This window comes from Schistocerca nitens, chromosome 4 (assembly GCF_023898315.1).
Source record: "Schistocerca nitens isolate TAMUIC-IGC-003100 chromosome 4, iqSchNite1.1, whole genome shotgun sequence".
Classification (NCBI taxonomy): Eukaryota; Metazoa; Arthropoda; class Insecta; order Orthoptera; family Acrididae; genus Schistocerca; species Schistocerca nitens.
The window spans coordinates 502,190,582-502,218,449 of record NC_064617.1 but is presented as its reverse complement, the minus strand read 5'-3'; positions in this window follow the sequence as shown (position 1 = coordinate 502,218,449).

The window sequence follows — 27,868 nt, the reverse complement described above, 5'->3', positions numbered from 1 at the left end:
ATGAAAACCACACGTTGCTTGTTGTACTATCATAAAGCGCGACCTTCAGCGGTGGTGGTCCACATTGCTGTGCACACTGGTACCTCTAATACCCAGTAGCACATCCTCTTGCATTGATGCAATCCTGTATTCATTGTGGCATACTATCCACAAGTTCATCAAGACACTGTTGGTCTATATTGTCCCACTACTCAATGGCAGTTCGGTGTAGATCCCTCAGAGTGGTTGGTGGGGCACGTCGTTCATAAACAGCCCTTTTATTCTATCCCAGGCATTTTCGATAGGGTTCATGTCTGCAGAACATGCTGGCCACTCTAGTCGAGTGATGTCATTATCCTGAAGTAAGTCAGTCACAAGATGTGCACAATGGGGGCGCAAATTGTCATCCATGAAGATGAATGCCACGCCAATTTGCTGCCGATATGGTTGCACTATCGGTCAGAGGATGGCATTCACGTATCGTACAGCTGTTATGGCATCTTCCATGATGACCAGCGGCGTACATCGGCCCCACATAATGCCACCCCAAAACAGCAGGGAACCTCCACCTTGCTGCACTCCCTGGACAGTGTATCTAGGCATGTCTCCAATGATTGTCTGGTTGAAGGCATATGCGACGCTCATCGGTGATGCCAATCCTGAGCGGTCCATTCGGTGTGTTGTGGGCCCATCTGTACCGTGCTGCATGGTGTTGTGGTTACTGAGATGGACCTTGTCGTAGTTGTCGGGAATGAAGTTGCGCATCATGCAGCCTAATGCGCACAGTTTGAGTTGTAACACGACATCCTGTGGCTGCAGGAAAAGCATTATTCAACATGGTGGCGTTGCTGTCAGTGTTCCTCCAAGCCATAATCCATAGGTAATGGTCATACACTACAGTAGTAGCCCTTGGGCAGCCTGAGTGAGGCATGACATCGAAAGCTGCAGTCTCTCTGGGTCTCCTCCATGTCCGAACAACACCGCTTTGGTTCACTCCGAGACGCCTGGACACTTCTCTTGTTGAGAGCCCTTCCTGGCGCAGAATAACAATGCAGATGTGATCAAATCACGTTATTGACCGTCTAGGCATGGTTGAACTATAGGCAACATGAGCAGTGTACCTCCTTCCTGGCGGAATGGCTGGAACTGTTTGGCTGTCGGACCCACTCTGTCTAATAGGCACTCCTCATTCATGGCTGTTTACATCTTTTGGCTGGTTTAGTGATATCTTTGAACAGTAAAAGGGACTGTATCTGTATTACAATATCCATAGTCAATGTCTATCTTCAGGAGTTCTGGGAACTGGGGTGATGCAAAACTTTTTTGATGTGTGTGTATATACACTTTTATTTCATTAGTGGTGATTCAGTCTCTGGTTTTTTTAATAATTATTCCCTTGTGGTATTGCATTAAGTATACATTAAATATTAACTTCATTTTTATTTGTCATTACTATGTTCTTGTGTGCAAACATTACGCATATGATACAATTTGTTATTCATTGTGTAAACCTTCGTAAATGCAAGCTCTCCTATGCCACATATCAGCCTTGTGGGCTACTTTGGTTGGCCAGCAGGAACCCTTGCATAATTCAGATAGTTTTAATGTGTCTTGCCAGGATGGTTGGGCTTTTAGCATTTTACTTTTAATCTTCAGTTTGTGCGAATTGTGTAAGGATGACTACTTTATATGCCATCATGGAGCTCTCCTTTTTAAGCCACGGTATAGTATTTCTCTTTAATTTCATCACTTTCTTCACATAGCTTCATTTATAAAATTACAAATTAAAAAAATGCACCATGAAGCAATTATCTGAATGAGATTGAAATTGGTAGATGTGATGTACGTGTGCAGACAAACAAATGATTACAATTTCAGAAATATTAGATGATTTATTAAAGAGAAAGAGTTCACAATTAGAGCAAGTCAGTAATGCATTGGTCCATCTCTGGCCATCATGAAAGCAGCGACGTGCCATGAATCCTGCATCAAGAGGTTCGAACCTAACGAGAAGAATTCATGTGACCAATGGAGGGGTGATCCAGAACCAGTATTTTCCATACCAATATCCAAGCACAATTGCGGTAACAAGAAAATGATGTACATAAATTTATGAATGTTAAATGCTGACTATATGTATTGAATATTGAAGGTCTGTTTATATTTGACCAGTTAAAGTTTACTCAGGATAGGTGTACCTTCCAATTTTTTTTCAATCATTCTTTCAAAATTTTCCTTTTAATTATTTAAGCAGCAAATTTTTATTCAATTTCCAATACATAACATTTTAGTCCCCCCCACCCCTATCCAGTGGTGACCATTCAAAGGATGGTGTCGAGCAGAATATAAACAGACCTTTCAATTGTTGAGAAAAAAAAATTTTTTTCATGCAAATGATCCATTTTATCATTTCAAGAAACTAAAAAGGCCTTTGCTGCATTTGTTACATCTCTCTGAGATTGAAACTATTAACAACTTTAAGAAGCAAATTAAAAATTAAATACTGCCTACAAATGAGACATGCAGGGAATGCAGATTTCAGCAGTTAAGGTAGGAAGCTGCTATGCTGTATGCTTATATGGCTGTACTTGGCACAGTCTCCCTCGCAGTAGATAATCTCTTTTCCTTCCAATTAATATCCTTCATGGAAAATGCATTTCTCTATAAAAGACAAAGATCTGTTTAAAGTCTACATTAAGGTGCAAAATAATTCTTTCAAATTCTGTTAGACTGTATCAATAGGACTGTATCAGAGAATAATTATGCCCATTAATGGAAACGCACATAAAACAGGTTTAATTGAAAGGTATGGATACTAACAGATTTCATGTTTAAATTTTTTTCTTTTCATAATTTTGTTAAACACTGTTCACATTGAAGTCAAAGGAAATGGTCATTGCTGAAAATTCATTGCAAAATGCAATATGCCAAGATGGTGGAAATCCAAACTTGGCAACAGTTGAAGGTAACACACCAACTTGTGAACTGGCCAATGGCTGCCAAAACAACCAGGTTGGCGTCCCATTATTAAAAAAACGACGACACTGGTAATATAACTAGTTATGATGCCACTTTTATGATGATCAATGAGACAGTTTCTCGGGGCTCACCGGGAAACATTTTCTCAAATAGTGAAACTAAAGCATGTGACAACAAAAACTCTTTTGATTATTTGCTCATGATGTTGCGAACGCAAGCACGTGAAACAGTTCACAAAAGCAATGCAAATACTAGTGAGACACACACTTTGACACAGCTCATGCAACTAATAACACAACGGTTTGCACGTCAAAACCCATCGTTTAACGATTTAAAGAGTAGTGTTAGTCAACAGTTCAGTGAGGTGAGCAGAACTATACCCACTGAATTATCTGACGAATTATCTGGTAAGTTCACAGAGCTCGGTAAACAACTAAAGTAAGAACATGTCCTGCAATATAAATACATTAATGGAAAAGGTAACATGCATAGACTATAAACAGGAATAACTTGCATGTGAGTTACAAAACCTTAGTGAAGCATATTCTCAAATTCAGGAGACGCTATTCCAAGTGGATGCATTGGTAAAAAATATGACGAATGCAGTCAGCGAACTGCAAGATGTATGCAAAAACCTAACTTCAGAAATACACAAGTTGAGTCAAGAGAGTAGATCAGTTAAGTTTAGTCAGAATTTGCCATAAAACACAGAGATAAGTTACGTGCAGATGTAAAGGAAATAACTGAAAAAGCTGAAGCTGGGATGCTGGATAAGGACAGCACCCTTGCTGAAGAGGCAGTGTCAGAATGCAGAATTTATATAGATACTGTAGAAGAAGCTCTAAAAGAGAAGGAAAGTCAACTTATAGCTAAAATAGACTCGGGTTTAAAGGAAGCAGAGGAAAGGTTATGAGGCAGTGTTGCTAAAACTACTGACATTACAAAACAACGTTAGATACCTTCACTGGTTACCCACAATACGGGGATAGCCTGTCGAAGGAAAATACCAAAGGCTGCACAATGCAACAACACTTGCCAGCAGTTGCACCTGTCAGGCAAGCGCAGTTGCCATGCACTACCCCACAAGTCAACATAAACACACATGTCCCTGACAGCGCGGCATGTTTGTCAACATTACTTGCAATGAGAGATTACTTAGGCATCGACTATTCCTGATATTTACTTCTGAAGGGAAAAGAACACACCCTGTGGTCTTTATCACAGCATTTTGAAATGTTTTACCTCTTATCTGGACCAAAGCCCAGAAAATTAGATTTGTTGTTGGATACATAGGGTGATGTTCTGCTATGGGCTATGGACATGGCGGAATGTTACCACTATCATGAACAGTTTGAGAGAGCATTTCTGGATAAGTATTGGTCTGAGACCATACAAGAGAGGCTCAGACATGAAGTATTCAACCCAGCTCTGTTCAACAGCAAGTAGGAAAGCCTAAGAGGCTATTTTGAAAAATATTTGAATAAAAACAAATACTGGACAAACCCGGTGTATAAAGTAGATGTGCTGAAAATTATAAAGAGCCGTCTTCCTGCCCACATTAGGGAAAAACTCATTACCATCCTGGAACATGACACCAAATACTTTCTATCTGTACTGGACTCAATAGGTTTCATATATGAAGAGAGACCAGTACAACAGAGGCCTGATAATAAGCTGATAGCGACACAGAGATTTATGGACCAACAAGTAAACAACAGATTCATAGTGCAACACAGATGGCAACCTTACCCCACACAGACCTATGATAATGGTAACGGTAATCACAACAGCAATGGAGAAAGCTGTAAATACAAAGGTGGATATAAAAAAATTTGGGAAACACAATTACAATGGGCGAGTAGCATATGGCCAGCCTGTACAATATGTACAGACACAAGCTACCGGCAATAATCAGCTGATAGATTGGCAAATGCAAAACCATAACAGACAACTGATTAACCCACAGACAGCAGAATTTGGCCAGCAAAGTAACTTACACACGCTGAATAACACACAGAGGCAAAGAAAATTTCAGTCGAGAGCCTCTCAGGACAATAATTGGCATAACCAAACACCAAGGGTCAACACAGTGGAAGTTACAACTAACCTAGAGACTGATGCCACCATGACACAGGAAAACTTAAACCAGTCACAGTAGGCCCCTGTTCTGTGACCTTGGAGGGGAGTGGGGGAACGAGCTAGATCAAGACTTGCTTTATCAGGTATAATCATGGTAATGATATGAGAAATGATCTGTATCAAGGTAATGACAGAGAGCAAGGTACAAGCTACTATTAGAACCAAAATATTTGACCTTGATATATCCATTGTGCTTAACACAGACGCTATGACTAATTTGGCGTCACAGGGATTCTTTCAAGAACTGAAGAAACATGGGCGTATACCTACACTGCCAGTGCGAAGTTGCAAGGGACAAACTACCACCAGCCAGAAATCGAAAGGAGTCAAGATACAAGCCTTAATTCCCATGCTATTAGGACAGTTTTCTGTACAATGCAATTTTTTGATAGTAGAGAAATTAATAATTGATTGTTTAATCAGTATGGATACACTTAGGACATGTTGTTGTTGTTGTTATGGTCTTCAGTCCTGAGACTGGTTTGATGCAGCTCTCCATGCTACTCTATCCTGTGCAAGCTGCTTCATCTCCCATTAACAACTGCAACCTCAATCCTTCTGGATCTGCTTAGTGTATTCATCTCTTGGTCTCCCTCTACGATTTTTACCCTCCACGCTGCCCTCCAATACTGAATTGGTGATCCCTTGATGCCTCAGAACATGTCCTACCAACCGATCCCTTCTTCTTGTCAAGTTGTGCCACAAATTTCTCTTCTCCCCAATCCTATTCAATACCTCCTCATTAGTTATGTGATCTACCCATCTAATCTTCAGCATTCTTCTGTAGCACCACATTTCAAAAGCTTCTAGTCTCTTCTTGTCCAAACTATTTATCGTCCATATTTCATTTCCATACATGGCTACACTCCATACAAACACTTTCAGAAATGACTTCCTGACACTTAAATCTATACTCGATGTTAACAAATTTCTCTTCTTCAGAAACGCTTTCCTTGCCATTGCCAGTCTACATTTTATATCCTCTCTACTTTCACCATCATCAGTTATTTTGCTCCCCAAATAGCAAAACTCTTTTACTACTTTAAGTGTCTCATTTCCTAATCTAATTCCCTCAGCATCACCCGACTTAATTTGACTACATTCCATTATCCTCGTTTTGCTTTTGTTGATGTTCATCTTATATCCTCCTTTCAAGACACTATCCTATCCATTCCATTCAACTGCTCTTCCAAGTCCTTTGCTGTCTCTGACAGAATTACAATGTCATCGGTGAACCTCAAAGTTTTTATTTCTTCTCACTGGATTTTAATACCTACTCCAAATTTTTCTTTTGTTTCCTTTACTGCTTGCTCAATATACAGATTGAATAACATCGGGGAGAGGCTACAACCCTGTCTCACTCCCTTCCCAACCACTGCTTCCCTTTCATGCCCCTCGACTCTTATAACTGCCATCTGGTTTCTGTACAAATTGTAAATAGCCTTTCGCTCCCTGTATTTTACCCCTGCCACCTTTAGAATTTGAAAGAGAGTATTCCAGTCAACATTGTCAAAAGCTTTCTCTAAGTCTACAAATGCTAGAAACGTAGGTTTGCCTTTCCTTAATCTTTCTTCTAAGATAAGTCGTAAGGTCAGTATTGCCTCACGTGTTCCAACATTTCTACGGAATCCAAACTGATCTTCCCCAAGGTCGGCTTCTACCAATTTTTCCATTCGTCTGTAAATAATTCACGTTAGTATTTTGCAGCTGTGACTTATTAAACTGATAGTTTGATAATTTTCACATCTGTCAGCACCTGCTTTCTTTGGGATTGGAATTATTATATTCTTCTTGAAGTCTGAGGGTATTTCGCCTGTCTCGTACATCTTGCTCACCAGATGGTAGAGTTTTGTCAGGACTGGCTCTCCCAAGGCCGTCAGTAGTTCTAATGGAATGTTGTCTACTCCCGGGGCCTTGTTTCGACTCAGGTCTTTCAGTGCCCTGTCAAACTCTTCATGCAGTATCGTATCTCCCATTTCATCTTCATCTACATCCTCTTCCATTTCCATAATATTGTCCTCAAGTACATCACCCTTGTATAGACCCTCTATATACTCCTTCCACCTTTCTGCTTTCCCCTCTTTACTTAGAACTGGGTTTCCATCTGAGCTCTTGATATTCATACAAGTGGCTCTCTTTTCTCCAAAGGTCTCTTTAATTTTCCTGTAGGCTGTATATATCTTACCCCTAGTGAGATAAGCCTCTACATTCTTACATTTGTCCTCTAGCCATGCCTGCTTAGCCATTTTGCACTTACTGTCAATCTCATTTTTGAGACGTTTGTATTCCTTTTTGCCTGCTTCATTTACTGCATTTTTATATTTTCTCCTTTCATCAATTAAATTCAATATTTCTTCTGTTACCCAAGGATTTCTACTACCCCTCATCTTTTTACCTACTTGATACTCTGCTGCCTTCACTACTTCATCCCTCAGAGCTACCCGTTCTTCTTCTACTGTATTTCTTTCCCCAATTCCTGTCAATTGTTCCCTTATGCTCTCCCTGGAACTCTGTACAACCTCTGGTTTACTCAATTTATCCAGGTCCCACATCCTTAAATTCCCACCTTTTTGCAGTTTCTTCAGTTTTAATCTACAGTTCATAACCAATAGATTGTGATCATAGTCCACATCTACCCCTGGAAATGTCTTACAATTTAAAACCTGGTTCCTAAATCTCTGTCTTACCATTATATAATCTATCTGATACCTTTTAGTATCTCCAAGGTTCTTCCATGTATCTAACCTTCTTTTATGATTCTTGAACCAAGTGTTAGCTATGATTAAGTTATGATATGTGCAAAATTCTACCAGACGGCTTCCTCTTTCATTTCTTAGCCCCAATCCATATTCATCTACTATGTTTCCTTCTCTCCCTTTTCCTACTGTTGAATTCCAGTCACCCATGACTATTAAATTTTCCTCTCACTTCACTCCCTGAATAATTTCTTTTATCTCATCATACATTTCTTCAATTTCTTCATCATCTGCAGAGCTAGTTGGCATATTAACTTGTACTACTGTAGTGGGCATGGGCTTCGTGTCTATCTTGGCCACTATAATACGTTCACTATGCTGTTTGTAGTAGCTTACCCTCACTCCTATTCTTTTATCCATTATTGAACCTACTCCTGCATGCATTTAGGACATACCAAGTGCAAATTTATATAGGAAAAGACCAATGTCATTTCACTATCAATAACCAATTATTTATAATAAACCTGATCAGGGGAAGTACTATTAGATGTAAAACTGAAGTTATTCACGACCTCAAAGTTCAATTGATAAATCCCATAGTTACGTTTGTCGACACATAGAGTAACGAACAGTTGTCAGCAGAAGAAATAAACATCGACACAATAAGCATAAAGGTAAGTGAATCAAAAAGTGCCCGTCTAAGGAACAGCAAGCGGAACTTAGGCTACTGATACTTGCTTACGTATAGGTATTTGAAAAAATACCAGGTATTATTAAGGATTTCGTATGCAAAATGGAAGTGTATCCGCACGAAACTTTTTGTTCTACCTCATACTCTATACCATGGACAAAGAGGGAAGCAGTAAGAAAAGAGATTAACAGTATGCTTGAATGGAACATTTTCCCCTTATTGTAGTCCTATCTTGGCTGTGAGTAAGCCAGATATCAAGGTATGCTTAGCCCTCGACGCATGTAACATTAATAAGATTATTGTACCAGTCCGAACACATCCAGATAATTTAGAGGAATAGCTTATGAAATTCCACAATGTAAAATTTTTTACTATAATAGACCTCCAGTCTTCATACTGTCAAATAAAACTACATGGAGAAAGTCGGAAGTATACTGCTTTTGTATGTGGGGGCAGGAGATTCGAATTTCAAGTATTACCATTTGGATTGAATGCAAGTGCAGGTGTATTTATCTCTGCACTTGACACAGAGCTAGGGGTGAAACTTTTGAGTAAGGTAACAGTATACTTGGACAACCTTTTAGTCGCTACATCCACCCGGGTAGAACATTTAAGATTAATTTAACAAGTATTGAGCCATTTTTCTGAATATGGAGGAACAGAAAATCTCAAGAAATCTAATTTCCGACAAGAAAAGGAAAATTTTTAGGACACATACTCTCTTCAGAAGGCATTCTGCCAGATCCTAAAAAACTTGATGCCATTAGGAACTGTCCTATTCCGCAAAACAAGAAACAATTAAAGGTATACTTAGGCCTAGTGTCATTTTTCAGGAAAGTCATCCACAACCAACTTATGAAGAGTGAAGAGTGATGCTTTACTCAATCTTCTCTGGAGAAACAGACCTTGGGTATGGGACAAGCAATGTCAGACCGATTTTGAAAACATTAAGTGAGCCTTATTAAATGCTTGTATTTTATCTCAATCAGACACGAAAAAAGATTTTTGTTTATGCACTGGTGCATCTTCTCATGGTCTGGGTGCATGCCTTTTTAATATGGTAGAAGAAGAATGAAATTTCATCCCTAAAGTAATTAGCTTCACCAGTCGCACCTTATCCAAAGCTGAATGCTCATCCTCAGCCATGGAGTTAGAGGGTTTGGCTGTAATTTGGTCCTTTAAAAAGTTTGAATATTTCCTTTGGGGTAACCACACAAAAGTGTACCATGACCATCAGTCCCTGTCATTTTATTTAACTTGTAAGTTGCTCCACCGACAAATAGCCAGATGGTGTATGTATCTTCAAGAATTTGACTTTGAAATAGTATACGAGGGCTATCCACAAAGTACATTACGTTTTGGAATTAAAAATAAATAAAGTATTGGAAATTTTTTTTATTATATACAGATGAAAGCCACACTTAAATACGACTTTTCTACATAGTTGCCATTTAAATTAAGGCACTTATCGTAGCGATGTACGAGCTTGGAAATTCCTTCGTCATAAAATTCGGCCGCCTGCGCCTTCAGCCACGTAATGACTGTCTTTTGGGACAGAAAAGGTGTGATTTTTGTGGATTTCCTGGAAAGAGGCACTACAATAAACTCTCAAAGGTATTGCCAAACTCTGCACAACCTCAGAAGAGCAATACAAAACAAGTGCAGGGGAAAGTTGGGCTCAAAGATCTTGCTGATTCACGACAATGCCCGGGCCCACACGGCAAATGCCACTCGTGAAGTTCTCGAATCTTTTAAGTGGGAGTTGTTTCCTCATCCACCGTACAGTCCCGACCTGGCACCGAGCGACTTCCACTTATTCCCAGCAATGAAGAAGTGGTTGGCTATGCAGCGTTTCGATGACGACTCACAGCTTCAAGAAGAGGTAACCACGTGGTTGAAGGCGCAGGCGACCGAATTTTACGACGAAGGAATTTCCAAGCTCATCCATCACTACGATAAGTGCCTTAATTTAAATGGCAACTATGTAGAAAAGTCTTATTTAAGTGTGGCTTTCATCTGTATATAATAAAAAAATTTCCAATACTTTATTTATTTTTAATTCCAAAACGTAATGTACTTTGTGGATAGCCCTCGTACATAAAAGGAAATCGAAACATAATAGCTGATGCCAGTTACCAAAAGGCTTAGAGGAATTCAATGATCTTTTAAAGCAGGAAGGTGAAGTGAGAGCTATGTTGATGGAGGACAAAACGCTCCGACGATACTATGTCCACATGTGTAAATATATGGAGCAATTACAGCAGGAAAACTCACACTGGAGTATGGTAAGAGCAAAACTGACACACAACGGCAATGAAAAATTGAAAAGGTTTTTTAATATTCACAAAGATGTTCTGTTCCATAGAAACCCTCCCAAACCAGAACAATGATGCATGTGTTTGCCAGAGGAATATGTAGATGATTTTATCTTATACACACACAATACTTGGGGCCATTATGGCACTGCAAAAGGCACTGATAAAATAGCTAAATATTGTTATTTCCCCAATCTTAGACGAAGAGTACCACAGGTGATAAGAAAGTGTATTGTTTGCCAGAAAGCAAAACATTCTAACATCTGCAAACAGATAGAACTACATGCCATTGTGTCTAAGAAACCTTTAGAAAAGGTATCATTAGATGTGGCTGGACCCTATCCCAAAGGTAAAGGGGGAGTTAAATAAATAGTAGGCCTGTATGATATTTTCACTAAATACGTAAAACTGTATGTTATACAGAAAGTTACAGCCTGTTCAATTATAAGACGAATTGAAGAGGATTATTTTGCAAGAGTAGGAAAACCAGAAGTCATGTTAACAGATAATGCCTCATATTTTGTGGGATGGAAATGGAAAGAGTTTGTAGATTCCAACTGAATCAATAACATTTTAGTATCAAAATTTCACCCGAAGTATTCCCTATAGAAAGGGTGTTTATGGAATTCAACAGGTTTGTGAGGACCTATATACCTCGTAAACATTCCAGGTGGATTGAATGTGTCACTCCTTTCTTGCAAGTTGTTAACAACTTTCCTTATACATCAACTGGATTTACACCAAGTGAGCTTATGTTCAATTGCAAAAAGGCAGACAAATGGGAAAAACATTTACCCAAGATACCATACCAGAATTATCATCGGATGATAAAATATGGCAAGCAGTAGGTTAGTGAAGTTAATCACTGGATAAGTTTTGCTAGTGGCAGGAATAATTACAGAATTAGTGATGACAAGATTGTTTGTTAGAAGTAGATGAAATGGAGAAATCACACAAATTATATAGAAAAATATGACAATTCCAAATTTATATAAAAATTTCATACTACTACTGCTACCACCACCACCACTACTACTACTACTTTTCAGTCTCATGCTTGAGAAAGTAACGTATATGAATGAGATGTGACACTATTTCCCAATGTAAAACTTTTTGCTTGTACTAAACCTAAGAGGTATTTGATGTTGGTACTTTGTGAATTGTACTCTGTCATGTTATTTAAGTAAATGAGGTAGATAAAAATTATCGTTTGTGCCAAAACAGTCTAGCTTATTTGGCAATTGCTGCAATATTAGAAATACATATTTCATTTCATCTAGCAGACAGTGACAAAACAGACGTAATCAAATCAAGAAACCACACCCGTTTTGGGTACTATTCGTATTAACAGCTTTTTCAGTATTAGACAATGACATATTGATTTTTCATGCAGCAAACCATTTAATGAACTCTGATGAGGAAATAGATTCTTTTGCAGAAAGGAAAGCACACCATGTAAAGCTGTAGCAAGATTAGAGAGAAGAAAATGCTGGGACCCAAGCATTGAAGAAATATGTACTGTCTTGCTTGTCTCTTGTCTTTACTGCTTTTATGTTTCCTGTATTTGATTTTATGTCACACAAAAGAGAAATTTATTAGCTAATAGGCAATAAAGAGTGCAAATTTTCTGATGAGTTCTTATTCTCCCTGTCAGAAAAAACCTCTCCCAGGAGTTTTTCAATGGGGTGGGGGTAGGACGTCAAACCAGCTGACTGGGAGCAAGAGAGTACCACATGACATTTTAATTTCCACTGACCTGAGTATAGGTTGATGGCATCCAGTACAAAATATACACGTTTCAATTCCATGGAGCAAAATATAGTGACATGGTGATACAAGAATGCTGTGTGAAGAGGTGTAGCATTGCACTTCGGCACTCTTAAGACCAAATAACATGTCTCACGTTTCCTCGAACATATATGTTTTATATACCAAACTCTTCTGAAAAATGTGTGCTACAACATGAAATTTTTGAAAAATAGTTCTCTCTCTCTTTTTTTTATGTCCTGTCTCAAACACTCAAGTGTGTGTGTGGGGAGGGGGTCGCCACTGACGGGTTTTTGTCCCGGTTTCACAAATATCATAGATGTGGGGCTGAGAGCTGTTACTGTACATGTTTTCTTTGGGCTTGGAAGCTACTGTATTTTTGTTTGAACCACAATTTATGGAACTGTCAGAGTTATTTCCTGTTTCTTCTAACCTTTACACAATTTCTAACGAAATGTGTACATCATTAAAATGAATTTCCAAGAAATTAACAAATAAATAACACATGTGTAGGTCTTCAGAAGTAGGTGGTTTTGATTGCATTCCATGTTCTTCATATTTGATCTTTGCAAGGTTTAAAACATTATTGGATTCCACATTGCTGGGAAACAATGGAACCTGCATGGAGGTAGATGTTATTAGCAAGTATATACAAAGAAACACACACAAAATTATTTCATTTTCATCTTCATTATTAATACTTAGTGATATCACAAAGGGAACTGCTAGTTGTTATGGGTAATACATGGGTTGTGAATTCTAGTGAACGGTAACCGTGAACAACTGTAGAGACAAACTATCAATGAAAACTAAAATTCGCTTTACAAATTACAATTGCATCATGCCGTGTTACATGTTTACCAATGGGTTAGCAACCAAGGATATGTGCCCGCTGTGTTGTGCATGTGCAGCTCCAACTATGGTAGGGGTGAACAATTTTCCAGCCACCTGGTGAGCTATGAATTTAGTGGCAGCTAAAATTTTGACACTGTGTTTCGTTTTCTGTATTCTTCCTCTACGAAAAATTTCAGGGCTGGTTTCAACATTTTGGATTGAACCATTTCCTTGAGAGAAGCGTCAAATTTTTACACACATATGTACAGACAGACAGATGGACAACAAAGTGATCCTGTAAGGTTCGTGTTTTGTACTGATTGAGATACAGCCCTCTTAAAAATGAAAAAGAATTATATATCTGTAATTTACAATGTTGTGCTGTAGCACTGACGTACGTTTGAGATTTGGTAGAGTTCACATACAATGTTCTTAAAAGCTAAGTATATATGCATATGTATCTGTGACAACAATAAATTGTGTTGCACTGACAAAGGTTTTCTCCTACCCAATGCTGGTAGTTCCTATACAGAATGAAATAATTTTATGTAAGACATGTTATTCAGTCTTAAGAGTGGTGTCAAAGTGCAGTGGCATACCTCTTTGCACAGCATTCTTGCATCACGTGTCACTATCTATGGTTACAGTAAAAGAGATTGAAAGAATTATTACCTCATTAAAAAATAAAAAGCCTGTAGGTGTGGGCAGTATTTCCTGTAAAATATTGAAATGTTGCTATCAATATATAAGTCCAGTCTTATGCAACATATTCAATGCTTCGCTGCAAGAAGGAATTGTCCCTGACAGGCTAAAACTAGCTGTAGTGATACCACTCTTTAAAAAAGGTGAGAAAGACAATGTTACAAATTATCGCCCAATCTCCCTTTTAACAATCTTTTCAAAAATTCTTTAAAAACTGATGCACAGGTTGACTGTCAATCATCTCAACTTCCACAATATCCTAAACAAAAGTCAGTTTGGTTTTCATGCAAGTCTTTGTACAGAACAAGCAATATTCTCATTCACCAATCAAGTTCTGGAAGCCATGAACAAAAATATGTCTCCAGTAGGTATTTTTTGTGACCTCTCTAAAGTCTTTGATTGTGTGAACCATCTTAGTTCTTTTGAAAAAAAAAAAAAAAAAAAAACAGAATATTATGGTTTGGGTGGTACCGTTGGTTCGTGTCTCCAGTCATCCCTAAAGGACCGAAAGCAGACTGTAATGCTGAATGGCACATCCGGAGAACATGCCTCATCTGAGTGAAGAACAGTAAGTTGTGGTGTGCCACAAGGCTCATTTTTGGGTCCACTGCTGTTTGTCATCTTCATTAATGATCTCCCACTTTGTTCTGATACAAAGAGTAAATTTACTCTTTTTGCAGATGACACTACAATTCTGATTGATGATTTTACAGACAACAATCTTGAACAAACTACAAACAAAGTTTTCAATGATATAGTAAATTGGTTTTCTTCAATTGGTCTCTCACTCAATACAGATAAAACCCTTTATATGAGCTTCCATACTCCCAAAGAAATCTGGAAGAAATTAACATAAAGTGTAGAGATCAAGCAATACCAAAGTTGAGGTTACAAAATTCCTGGATGCTTATATAGACAACAAATGTAATTGGTTGACACACATTCTTCATCTTTACAAAACACTTAACTCAGCAATATTTGCACTACGGGTTATTGACCTTTGTCTGTAATAACCCTTCTATCTACAAAGATAACAGCCAATTTCATGACTATAATACAAGGACCAAAAACAGTCTGCACACTGAATTGAAAAGTCTCACTATGGTTCAAAAAGGAGCTTACTACTCCAGTATTAAGGTGTTTAATGCTCTCCCACCACACATCAAATGCCTTAACAATAGATTGACAGCATTCAAACAAACTCTCAAGGAGTACCCGATAGAGAAATCTTTTTATAAAATTGATGAATATGTGAAAGAAAATGTATATAATCACTAAACTTGCAAGTGTTGCATAAATTTATCTATATCCGAATCCCGCCCCAGCTACTGCCGGGTCTGGGTGCTGACGAGTCCTCTCCATTTGGCTCGGCCCTCCCACCACTTTTCTTCCTCTACTTGCTGCCAGGTCACACCTCTCCTTTCAACAGATATTCTCACTCCCATTGTCCACCGTGTTCTTGGTCACCCTCGAAGTCTTTTTCAAAACAAAAAAAATGGTTCTGAGCACTATGGGACTCAACTGCTGAGGTCATTAGTCCCCTAGAACTTAGAACTAGTTAAACCTAACTAACCTAATGACATCACAAACATCCATGCCCGAGGCAGGATTCGAACCTGCGACCGTAGCGGTCTCGCGGTTCCAGGCTGCAGCGCCTTTAACCGCACGGCCATTTCGGATGGCGAAGTCTTTTCCCATCCATCTTTAGTTCTTCCATAATTTTGGGGAGTCTCTACCCATGCATCCTCTTAACATGCCCATACCATCTTAATCTCTTTCTTTCAGTTTCTTCTCTCATACTTTCTTGTTTGAGGTCCTTTCTAATCTCTACATTCCTTACTCTGTCCATTCTTGTTTTTCCCTTAACTGCTCTGAGAAATTTCATTTCCCCTGCTTGCAGTCTGCTCCAGTCCCTTTCTGTCATTGTCCATGTTTCTCCACCATAGGTGACAATAGGGATGTAATAATTCTTATACATAAGGAGTTTTGCTCTTTCTGAAACTTCATTATTCCAAATCAGATGTTTTATTGTTTGGTAGAAATTGCCTCCCTTCTGTAACCTCCTACTAATTTCGTTAGTTATTCTTCCATCCCTAGATATTTCACTCCCTAAATAAGTGAAACTTTCTACCACTTTGAGGGGTTCTCCATTCAAGGAATATTTTTCTTCCATAGGGGAAGCCATAAATGACAAACATAAAAACATGCACTACAGTTTTAAAGGTAACACATGTGACCATAGTATATATCTAGCCCCCACAAACTGTGCAGAAATAATGGGCATCATTAGCTCTCTAAAACCCTCTAATTCAGCTGGGAATGATGGCCTAAATACTAATGTTTTAAAAGCCTGTAGCCAAAATGTATCTGTACCTCTGTCTGCAGCAGTCAACAATATAATAGAATCAGGCACCTTTCCAGACAGACTCAAAATAGCACAGGTAACACCCATTTTTAAGAAAGGTGACAACAACAAAATAGAAAACTACAGACCAGTCTCAATCCTTCCTGCCTTTTCCAAAATAGTTGAGAAAGTTATATACAACAGGATTATAAACTTTCTTAACAAACACAACCTGATGTTCGAAAATGAAAATGGATTCGTAAAAGGTAAATCAACTAGCACTGCAGCTGCTCAACTAATTGAAGAGGTGTTACGGGGTATCGAAAGCAAGGAACATGTGGCAGGTGTATACCTAGACCTGGAAAAAGCCTTTTAATTGTGTGAACGTTGACATCCTATTAGACAAGCTATGGAACATGGGCATTAGAGGTGCTGCTTATGATCTAATAAAATGTTATATGAGCAATAGAAAGCAGTTTGTTCTACTTAAAACGGAAAGTGGTGTCTACAAATCAGAGATCTCTTGCATAAAATATGGGGTGCCCCAGGGCTCGGTATTGGGCCCCCTTCTGTTCTTGATCTATGTAAATGATATTAAATACTGTACTATAAATTCCAAAATTGTTCTGTATGCCGATGACACGTCCATTGTATGTAAAAAGGAATCATGTAATGAACTAGAGGCCGAGTGTAATAATGTGACAAAAGAAATTGTTCAGTTTTTTAATGAAAGCCACTTAAATGTAAGCACCAGTAAAACATGTTTGATGGAGTTTAACAAAAGTAATTTGAATAATGAAATAAAATTATACATGGGCAACAAATTGGTAAAGAAAGAGTCTAGTGTAAAATTCCTTGGCATAACAATCCAAAGCAACCTGAAATGGGACACACATATTGACTCTCTAGCAACTAAGCTGTCAAAAAATATATTTGCAATCAGTACTATTAGCAAGTTCTGTAGAGACACCGTAGTCCTAAAGACTGCATACCATGCTCTTTTCTCCTCTCACTTGAACTATGGTATTGAAATTTGGGGGGCAACAACCAAAGCTAATCTAGATAAGCTACTCATTCTTCAAAAAAGGGGTGTGAGAATAATCTGTGGAGCAAAATATAGGGAATCTTGTCGCAACTTGTTTCCAAAAACAGAGGTGTTAACTGTTATAAACACATACGTTCTAAAAGCCATATTGCTTGTGAAAAGACTGCACCCAAACACTTATTCAGATTTCCACCAGTACAATACTAGAAATAAAGAAAGATTTTACATTGGCAGCCACAGAACAGCACTTTACAAAAAGGGGCCTCAGTATGCAGGTATAAAATTAGCTAATGCACTGCCTAGAGCAGTCATGGCTCTTCCTACAATTAAACTGAAACATCAGCTTAAGAAATTTTTAGTAAAACACCCTTTCTACACATTAGAAGAGTACCATACTTATATGAAGAACAACAAATGCTTTGTGAAATTATGTGAACAGAAATAAGTAAACACCTTATTGTAATTTTGTTGTAAATTAATGACGTATTCAGAAGAATGTGTCTTGTGTATTGTACAAATAACTTTAATCATTACTGTTTCTTTGTACATGTGCAGTGTACCATTCGATGTTGAATAAAGCTATTATTATTATTATTATTAAGGTAATATTTCCGTTGATTCCTTTCTCTCTTCCAAATACCATTACTTCACTCTTATCTTTATTTATTTTTAATCCATACCTTTTCATTATTTCCTTCCACGCATCAAGCTGTAACTGTACATCTACCTCTTTATCACCCCATATTACCATATCATCTGCAAAAATCATCTTTTTGTCTTTTTCTTTTATTATATCTTTAACTGCCCTATTCATTCCCTCCATCACAACATTAAAAAGCGCAGTGTAATTAATTTTGTTTTGAATAGGCATATGAAAATTGTTTATTGGTATTTCTGTATTTCCCTTGCAATAGTGAACTTATCTAGATTCCTGTATATATTACTCATCCTTAACATGTGAAACCAAGACTTTCTGTTAGTTGAATGTGCTGTTGTTTAGTTGGTATCTTATTTACATTGCATCTTTTTGTTGCATTTATGTAAGATATATTTCAGGTGAATATGTGAAAAAAAGTTTTCTGTTTATTGATTGTGCTGTTGTCTATTGATTTTATTTACATTGTATCTTTATTGTATGTATTTATACAAGGTATGCTTGAACTATGTACAATTTGACACATTCCATATCTTTGCGATTAACTCGCTTCCAGGATCTATGGAACATGAAATAAATAAATAAAAAATAAATAAATAAAGATGGTACATATTTCTTCAATCCTTCTCTCTAATCTTGCTACAGCTTTACATGGTGTGCTTTACTTTCTGCGAAAGAATCTATTTCCTCATCAAAATTCATTAAATGTTTTGCTACATGAAAACTCAAAATGTCATGGTCTAATACTGAAAAAGCTGTTAATACGAATATTACACAAAACAGGTGTGGAGGGAAGTATGTCTTTCTAATATTGTACAATTGCCAAATAAGCTAGACTGTTTTGGCACAAATGATCATTTTTATCTACCTCATTTGCTTAAATAACATGTCAGGGTATAATTCACAAAGTACCAACATCAAATACCTCTTAGGTTTAGTACAAGCATAAAGTTCTACATTAGGAAATAGTGTCACATCTCATTCATATACGTCACTTTCTCAAGCATGAGACTGAAAAGTAGTAGTAGTGGTGGTGGTAGTAGTAGTAGTAGTATGAAATTTTTATATAAATTTGGAATTGTCATATTTTTCTATATAATTTGTGTGATTTCTCCATTTCATCTCCGTCTAACAAACAATCTTGTCAGCACTAATTCTGTAACTATTCCTGCCGCTATCAAAACTTATCCAGCGGTTAACTTCACTAACCTGCCAGAATCACCAGTTTAGTTATCCCACGTTTATTACATGTTTGTAGATGCATCTTCTGTGCTATTTTGAGACTAGAATCAAGCAGCTGCTAACCGGGAACTGTACAACTGGCCCTTAGTAATGTAGCGATCTGGAAAAAATTTTCTGTCACAATTTCATTTTCTTGGATACACCAAGAAGATAAAATGGAAACTTTCTTAGCTGTTACTCCTTTTAGTCATTTATTTCTATTCTGGTAGGCTGTACCTACAGATTTCACTGGTAATTATAACAATGATTGTCATTTGCACACCCAATCAACCACATAAACAAACAGCAATTGGTGCTTACGCATTTGGCTTTATTCAGCTCAGCTTGTACAGCCCCGTCCCATTTTTATTTCTAGATGCGACAGGGATTTCCCTGGCAGACACCATGTACACTATGCACAGTTTAAAAACCAACTTATGATCTGTTCAGAAATCAACTCAGAATGTCTTCAAAAATGTTCAAATACCAATAGGGATAAATTTGAAAATCATATAACCAATCTGTAGACCAACATGTACTGGATGCTAGGCACTTTGTGAAAATGTTTTTATTTTTTTATTTTATTTATTTATTTATTTATTTATTCCTTCAAGAAAATGAGTTTGGTGCCTCTTCAAATTGTTGCCTGTTTTGACCCCCACCCCCCTAGATCTACGCCTGACAGCTATCAGTGACAACCAACAGGAAAGGAGAGAGAAAGCACTTGAAAGTTAAGCAGTGTGCAAGGCAAGTTTCAGTTCATAAAATCTGAATGTAAATTACATGAATGGAAGAAAAATTTATACACAGTATGAAATATCTACCAAAATGAAACTCACAAAATTGTGCAAGAAAAACAACTCAGAAATTTAGAACTGTTCATGATAGTCAGTTTGCCATCAGTGATGGAGATCTATGAGACTGTGTTCTCTGGTTACACAGACTCAGGCAAGTATACGGAAAAGGAAGTCGCAAAATTATCAAGTTTATGTAGTGTAGATATGTCATAAAAAGGTAATACTGTAGAGAAATTCATAGTTGGTGTGAAGTCGAAGCTTCTTGTTATCCCTTAAAATGCTGCATATAAAGACAATCAGTCAGGTTTAGTGTGAGATCCAAATGCATACTGCAGAAGACTGAGTTACTTGTGCAGTTGACGAATGCTGTGACACATCCATATACAACAATGACAGTGACAAGTATCAGTGGATTAATGTTTCTGCAACTGTATAACTGTCTTTATGACCCTCAAGGCAAATTAGGACCAAAAATTAAAAAAAAAGGGTTGTTTGGTTGCAAAAATCTAGTAATTTTGTAGCAAAATCTAGAAAAATTGGAGAGAATAATTTTCAATATTGCAGCCAAAACATCTTCTTACCATTTACAAAAATTAATCAATTGCTGTTGTTGGATTCTTGGCTGGGACATGACACCTCTGTCTTTAGGAGGATGACTAAAAGACCGTTAATATAATTTGGATTCCATTCAGAACTAATAGTGTGATTCAGTCTCTTGCTAAAGAAATGTTTCCACAATGTAAGGATTTTTAGAAAATTATCAGATACATATAATTTCCAATAGTATTTTTACACATCAGTCATTTGTACATTGTCAGTTTGAATCACTATGTTTAATGAATTTAATGAAGTATGCCTGGTACGCAGTACTATATGCAGAATGGCCATGACCATTTCTTACTTCATCCCAGTTCTGTCTAAATAAAACTCATAATGTGTGTTTGTGTTTGTTTGTGTGTCTATCGACCTGCCAGCGCTTTCGTTCGGTAAGTCACACATCTTTGTTTTTAGATATAAAACTCATAATTACAGTGAAGTGACTGAATCCATTAATTTTTATTTTATAAGGTGTGCCAGATATAAGAAAAATGTTTGTTTTCATCATCCAATAGACATTTTGCATTTTTGTGATGACTGTAGGAAACAAACAAGCAACTGTTACATTGTTAGTAAAATGTACATTATTGAAAAATGATCACAAGGACTGTGCTACAGCAATTGTTATAAAATATTTCTGGTCAAAAATTAAAGTTCTGATTCGTGGAAGTCTTCTGTAATATAGCATCATACACTGTCTTGGTTTTCTAGTCACTTGTGTAACAATTGGACCTGCAACAGTTTAGATGTGGATATAAAATGCAAATTATTCAAAAAATTAATGATTTGAGCGTTTTTGGTATGGTTTAAGTGCTCAAAGTTCATGTGCAAGCACTTCGGACTTAGCGATGTGTGGCGCTTCATTCTCATGTCACGGCTTCATCTGGTTACTTGCTGACTTGGGTGCTAGGTAAGAAGGGCTGTACAAACCACTGTTATAAGCAGTTCTTTGTATGGCAAAAATGAGTAACTTCAACATTTTTTAAGTACTTGCAGTGCACCTTAGCAGCTAAAATTCTGGCAGTGCATTTATTTTAGTATATTCTTCCAGTGAGAAAAATTTCAGGGTAGGTTTTGACATATCAGATTGGGCCATTCCCTCGTGAGTTGATGCAGTCTAAAGATATGGCCATCTATGTCACATATTTTGATACTTGCAAACTTACTCATCAAAACCTATACTGAAAACGATTAAGTTTGTACAGTCCTACTTTCACTTGTCTGTTTTTGTTTCTTTTCTTTTTTTTTTTTTTTTTTACTGCAATGAATTTTTATCATTCCCAATAGTTAATGGTCTTAACATGAAACAGACATTTATTAAATACATTGTCATATGTTATTGTATCACACAAATAAAATCATTTAAATTCACATAAACTCTTTAACATACATTACATTACTGTTGTGGCTTCTCACGTGTATTTGCTTATTGGGAAGTACAACAGTGTGAAAGCTTCCAGTACCTTTTCGCAGTACAATAGTGGCACCTGGATTCCAACCAGACTGAAGTAGTGTTGGTGGCACAGTGCTACTTACAGTTAAATTATCTCCTGGCACCGTTTATGGTCTTTGATGCTCATACATTTGTCAGGGGGCATGTGTTAAGCATGCTTCTCTGATAAGCTTTGAAGCAAATGCACTAGAATCCACCAAGTTCAAGCCAATATTTTTCTGTTGATACGTAGATGACACTTGGTGGTGTGGTCACATGGAACAGAAGAGCCTCTGGAACATGTAAGCTCTATCCGTACTAATATAAAATTCATTTTGGAACTTGAAAAAGAGAGCCAGCTGTCATTTCTTAATGTGTTAAGATGAAAATGGAATGATCCCTGGCTAAAAGTGTGTCCAGGAAACCCACAAATTCTGTCCTATGTCTCCACATCTCAAGTCACATCATCTGCACCAAGAAATTCCATGCTAAAAGCACTGTTCCAGGTATCCCACACACTGACAGACAAGGTAGGCCTCCCTGATGAGTTATAACATCTACAAATATTGGTCCAAAGGAATGGACATTCTGATGGACGAACTGAATGGACTTTGCAGTCATAGTCAACAACAAATGAGGAAGACAATGATAGTGAGAATGAAAGAGACAAGTGAAGACTCATTTATGTCCCTTTTTTGCCCCAATCTTAAAAAAGTTTGGTAGATTTCAAAGGAAACATGGCACCCTTTGTGATTTGTTCTCATCAACAAAGACAAAAAGACTTATTTGTAATGTTAAAGACAATCTAGGCCTCTGAAAGCTGGGCGTCAACAGCAGTCGATATGAATGTAGCACGACTTATGTGGGGCAAACTCTTAGCACATTCAAGGAGGAGTTCAAGAAACATCAGCAATATACCCAATGAAAACAATCAAGCAAATCATCTGTTGCCAAGCACAGCAGTTAATATAATCATGCAGTGAAATATAGGACCAGTATCATAATTCAAATGCCATATTTCTGTAATAGCATAATTAAGGAGTTAATCAAACTAAAGATGTTGAAAAACCGAATAAAACCAGGATGGAGGTTTAATGATAGCAAGGATGTAATTCAATACTCAATTTATAAACATATCTCTGGTTCTATTATCCATGTGAGCTGCAAAATATTGAGAGTATGTGTGTTTTGTGGTGTAACAGGCAGGGGGGAGAGGGGCGGAGGGGGGGGGGGGGGCGTACCAAAACAAAAATGAGAATGAGCAAAACCAATAATGTGCAACCTGAGTTTCTCCCAGCATACAAAATTTTCAAATAGCTTAATGGAATGCAACTGGTTGACATCGTTAAAAACTGCTTATATTTCAATAGATGACTACCCGGTCATTTTCAAGGCAAAGCTGCAGCTTTTAAGCACTGTGCAAGGGAACCTCAGTTTGCGGAGCAATTCTTGACAGATACACACTCTCTCTCTCTTTCTCTCTCTGTAAACACTAGCAGCACCATACAGTTGAAATGACCAATGCAAGAAGTTATAAATGGTGAAAATTACTGAACAATGGGTGATGTAACATTAACTCTGTACTTCTGTTTTTTGACATGGGGAAGAGCATCATTACATGCTGGATTTAAGCAAAAACCTCCACCTCTATTTACAAGGTTACTTGCTAATTTAATCTCAACTGTTTCCTTAATTACACTATCCCAATTGCTGGATGTACATGCCAGAATCCCCATGTTGTTACATTTCATAGGACGACCAGTGCCAAGATGATGTTCTGCAATAGCCAGTTTGCTCGGCTGTTGTAAGCATGTGTGATGCTTATGTTCAGTACACTGGTCCTCCATGGGCCTGATAATCTGACAAATATATGACTTACCACAACTGAAAATATGCAATAGACATCTGCCTTATGCAAACCAAGATCATCCTTAATGAAACCTAAAAGGACCCTAATCTTAGATAATGTATTTGACATCATATTTCTGTAAAATATGACCAATGACTCCCTTCTAAGACACAAAGCCTATAGACATGGGTGCCAACTCAGTCAACACTCACCCAGTGTATGGTTGGTCGATAGTGCAATGCACACCTGATCTGGCTTTCACCATATCCATTCTGATGGAAGGTGATGTCAAGATGGGGTAACTCAGCTGACAAAATCTTAGGGTCTGAAATGATGTGGGTGCTGTGAACCAAGGTATGAAGTACCTCTTCGCACTGAGCCAGAGGTTGACAACTATCAGCCTGCAGATACAAATCATTGTGAGTAGACTTTCCATCAACAGCATGTCCCAACATACTGTCAACCTTCCTCCTCACCAACACATCATTGAAGGATGGCAGCCATCCTTTTCCATCCCCCTCATGAAATGAATTTTTGGGTGAATTGAATTCAGGTGTTCTAAAAGGTCATTCAAATTCTCAGAGCCATGAGGACAAACAACAAAAGCGTCATCTACATAACTGGAAAAAAAATGCAGGTTTCAAAGCTGCTGACTGCAAGGCAAGTTCCTCAAATTTGTCCAAAAATAGAGGGACAGAGATAATGCTGCCTAACTTATTTAGCAGTTTGCACTATCAACAAGTTCTGTTGTGGCCTTGGGCATCTTTGGTTGTGTGTGTGTGTGTGTGTGTGTGTATCTTTCAGAACTGCTTTGCATCCAAGGTTTTAAATTCACTTGCACAGCACTTACTTGCTGCAGTTTTGCCATGAAAATGTCAGGGTGGCACCTACCGGTATTGAAATATCAGCATTTGTTGACATTGTCAGCTGGCTGGATTCCTGTAAATTATTTGGACAAAGACCATAGTTTGGCTGGAGTCCATGCAGCAAGTATGCAAAATAACATGGCTTGTAGCACCTGAAGATGATGACTGTTAGTCAATACTTCATGCAGAAAAGCTGACTCAACAATTTGGGTGAACACCCAAAAGCTGTGTGATCAGCACAGCAGAATGCTATGAAGGAGTCTGGGTTAGATTCCTGGGCAGGTTGGAGATGTTTCTTCTCCTCTCAGGGATTGGTTGTTATGTTGTCTTCATCATCATCATTTCATCCTCATTGACAAGCAAGTCACATCAGCAAAGTGCAAGTGGCATCAACTATAAAGACTTGCACCAGACAACTAGTCTTCCATGACAGGAAGTCCTAGCCACACATATCATCAGTCTTGCTGAGGGAACATGAGAGGCCAGGAAGTTGTGATTTTGTACAAACCTGACATTTCTAAACTGAGCAAAGTTGGGATTTTTTTTTTCAAAAACTGACAGCTCTTAAACTGGAATTAATACATAGAGGTCTGATATTTAGATATCTATCCTACAATTACTGATTTGTAATTTTCAACTTTCAAAGTTTTACAACAGGGGTATCACAACATAAACAAAGTAATTCAGTTTATCTTAATGATATTTCTGCTCAATTTTCTGCCTCCCTAATACATTCTTCCCACTGTAGATTTGCATCCAGAAAACTCTTAAAGAATTGTTGAACAATGTGGCATTAGCACATTGTATTTCGTGAATGAAAACTTCTAAAATGTTAACACAATCAGTGATGTGATTTTGTCATTATGTTGTAGTTAGTCTCTGAATTGTTGTGTAAGACATCACTTTTGGTAAAGCGATGTGTTAACCATTGTCCATGTAAATCTATGAATTATGATCATCACAGTGAAAGTATTTGTTATTAGATAATTAGTTTAGAATTATAAACTGTTTGGAAGTTTGTTATTGTTTGTTCGTGTACTCCGGCCCAGTAGATAGCGTATGTCTTCATGGCAGGATAATGAGGGCAGTTTTGTTACATGTTGCAGTACCTGCTGGTCTGGCATTTATTGTGTGCTATTATGTCCCAGCTCAGGGAAGTAGGGTGTGCGCCATCAAGAAAACATGCATGCTAGAGTATGGTGCTGCTTGTCAGTGGGGAATGGGGAGAGGGGTCAGGTGGGGAGGGGAGAGGAGGGAAGGGAAGGGGTGGAGAGGGGAGGGGTTGGAAAGGGTTGGGAGGGGAGGGGAGGGGAGGGGGAAGTCTAATTCTATAGATAACGGAGTACAGAATTGTTATCTGTGAACATCACACAAAATTGGGGTCATCTGTGAACATCACACAAAATTAATGTCATTTCAGTGTATGCTAACAAAATGTATAAGAAGTGTTACTTTACACACAATATTGTAACTGAAGACACAGTACATTCGTAACTGTATTGAGAAGAGGAACTTTCTATTATTCAGCTTGAAACTTAAGCTTTGATAACAGTTTGTGAATGCCAGCAGAAAACAGCTGAAATGTTGAAGAAGTCCACATCAATAATAACTAAACGTTTTGTCTGGGTAATATTTCAAGAGGTAGCATTTCAGAGTTTGAGAGCAACAACTTTCAAAATCAAACTGAACATATACACACTATATACACACTAATATAGAGACTGGAGTCATGTCAGAGTATACTTTGGTCTGATAAAACTGTTAATAAACTAATATTCGGCTGAATGATGTGCTGGTAAATGGAAACATGAGTCTGTACTGTAAGAGTGGAGTTCATTCTAAACAAAAAAAGAATTATGTAAGTTACTAGCTACCAAAATAAAAACCACAATCTTCACTAGAGCTCTGATATAGAGGTGGAAGTTCGATTACAGTGCCAATATTGGTGATTAACTGAAGCAAAAGGCAGTATGTACTAAAAGGCTGTAAAAGCCTACACATACTGTTTCAGTTTAAGTGCTTTTCTTCCAGTACAGGCTTAGATTCAGCCTTCCTTTTTTTGTAGCAACATCATCATCTTGTAAATGCTTTATCACCTAATGTTGAGAAAGAAATAAAGTCTATAATCATGTTCATATAATATTATTCACATAACAAAGATGTTTTATGGAAATAATTATGTAAATATATACTGCAGCTAACACCAAGTTGAAACAGAGTTTTTGGATACAAAATTTTGTTTCTGATAAGATTATATTGAAAACCATATATCACAGCTACATAAATCGCCCCTGAAAAAACATTAATCAATCAGTTAACAAGCACATATTTCATACTTCATGAAGGAAATTTCGTGCAAGTAATGCACATTGGAAAAGTAGGTATAGAAAGGTTGTGTTAATAGGTTTTGTAGAAACAATAATGGTATCAAATTATGTGCATGATAAACAGTGGATTTATTTTAGGATGTCGGAGAGTTTTGTCATTGCAAGTGTTTTTAATAAACTATGCAAATGGCAATTTTTGGGAAAATATTGTTTATTTGTGTGTTTCTGAACAAATTGTGATACTTTGATATGATTTGTAACATTAGTGTGTCACATTTTATCAATATCACAAAAATTCAGCTTACAAGCTGGATAAAATGACTCATCTTGAGAAACTTTTTATTTGTGAAAATGGAAAGTCATAACTATTTAAGTTCATTGTTCAGATATAAAATCAATATTTTATAATACAGTACCATATGACATAAATTAAATAAGGAATTAAAATCCATGGAGAAGAAATAAAAACTTTGAGGTTTGCCGATGACATTGTAATTGTGTTAGAGACAGCAAAGGACCTGGAAGAGCATTTGAACAGAATGGACAATGTCTTTATAGAAGGGTACAAGATGAACATCGACAAAAGCAAAACGTGGATAATCGAATGTAGTCGAATTAAATAAGGTGATGTTA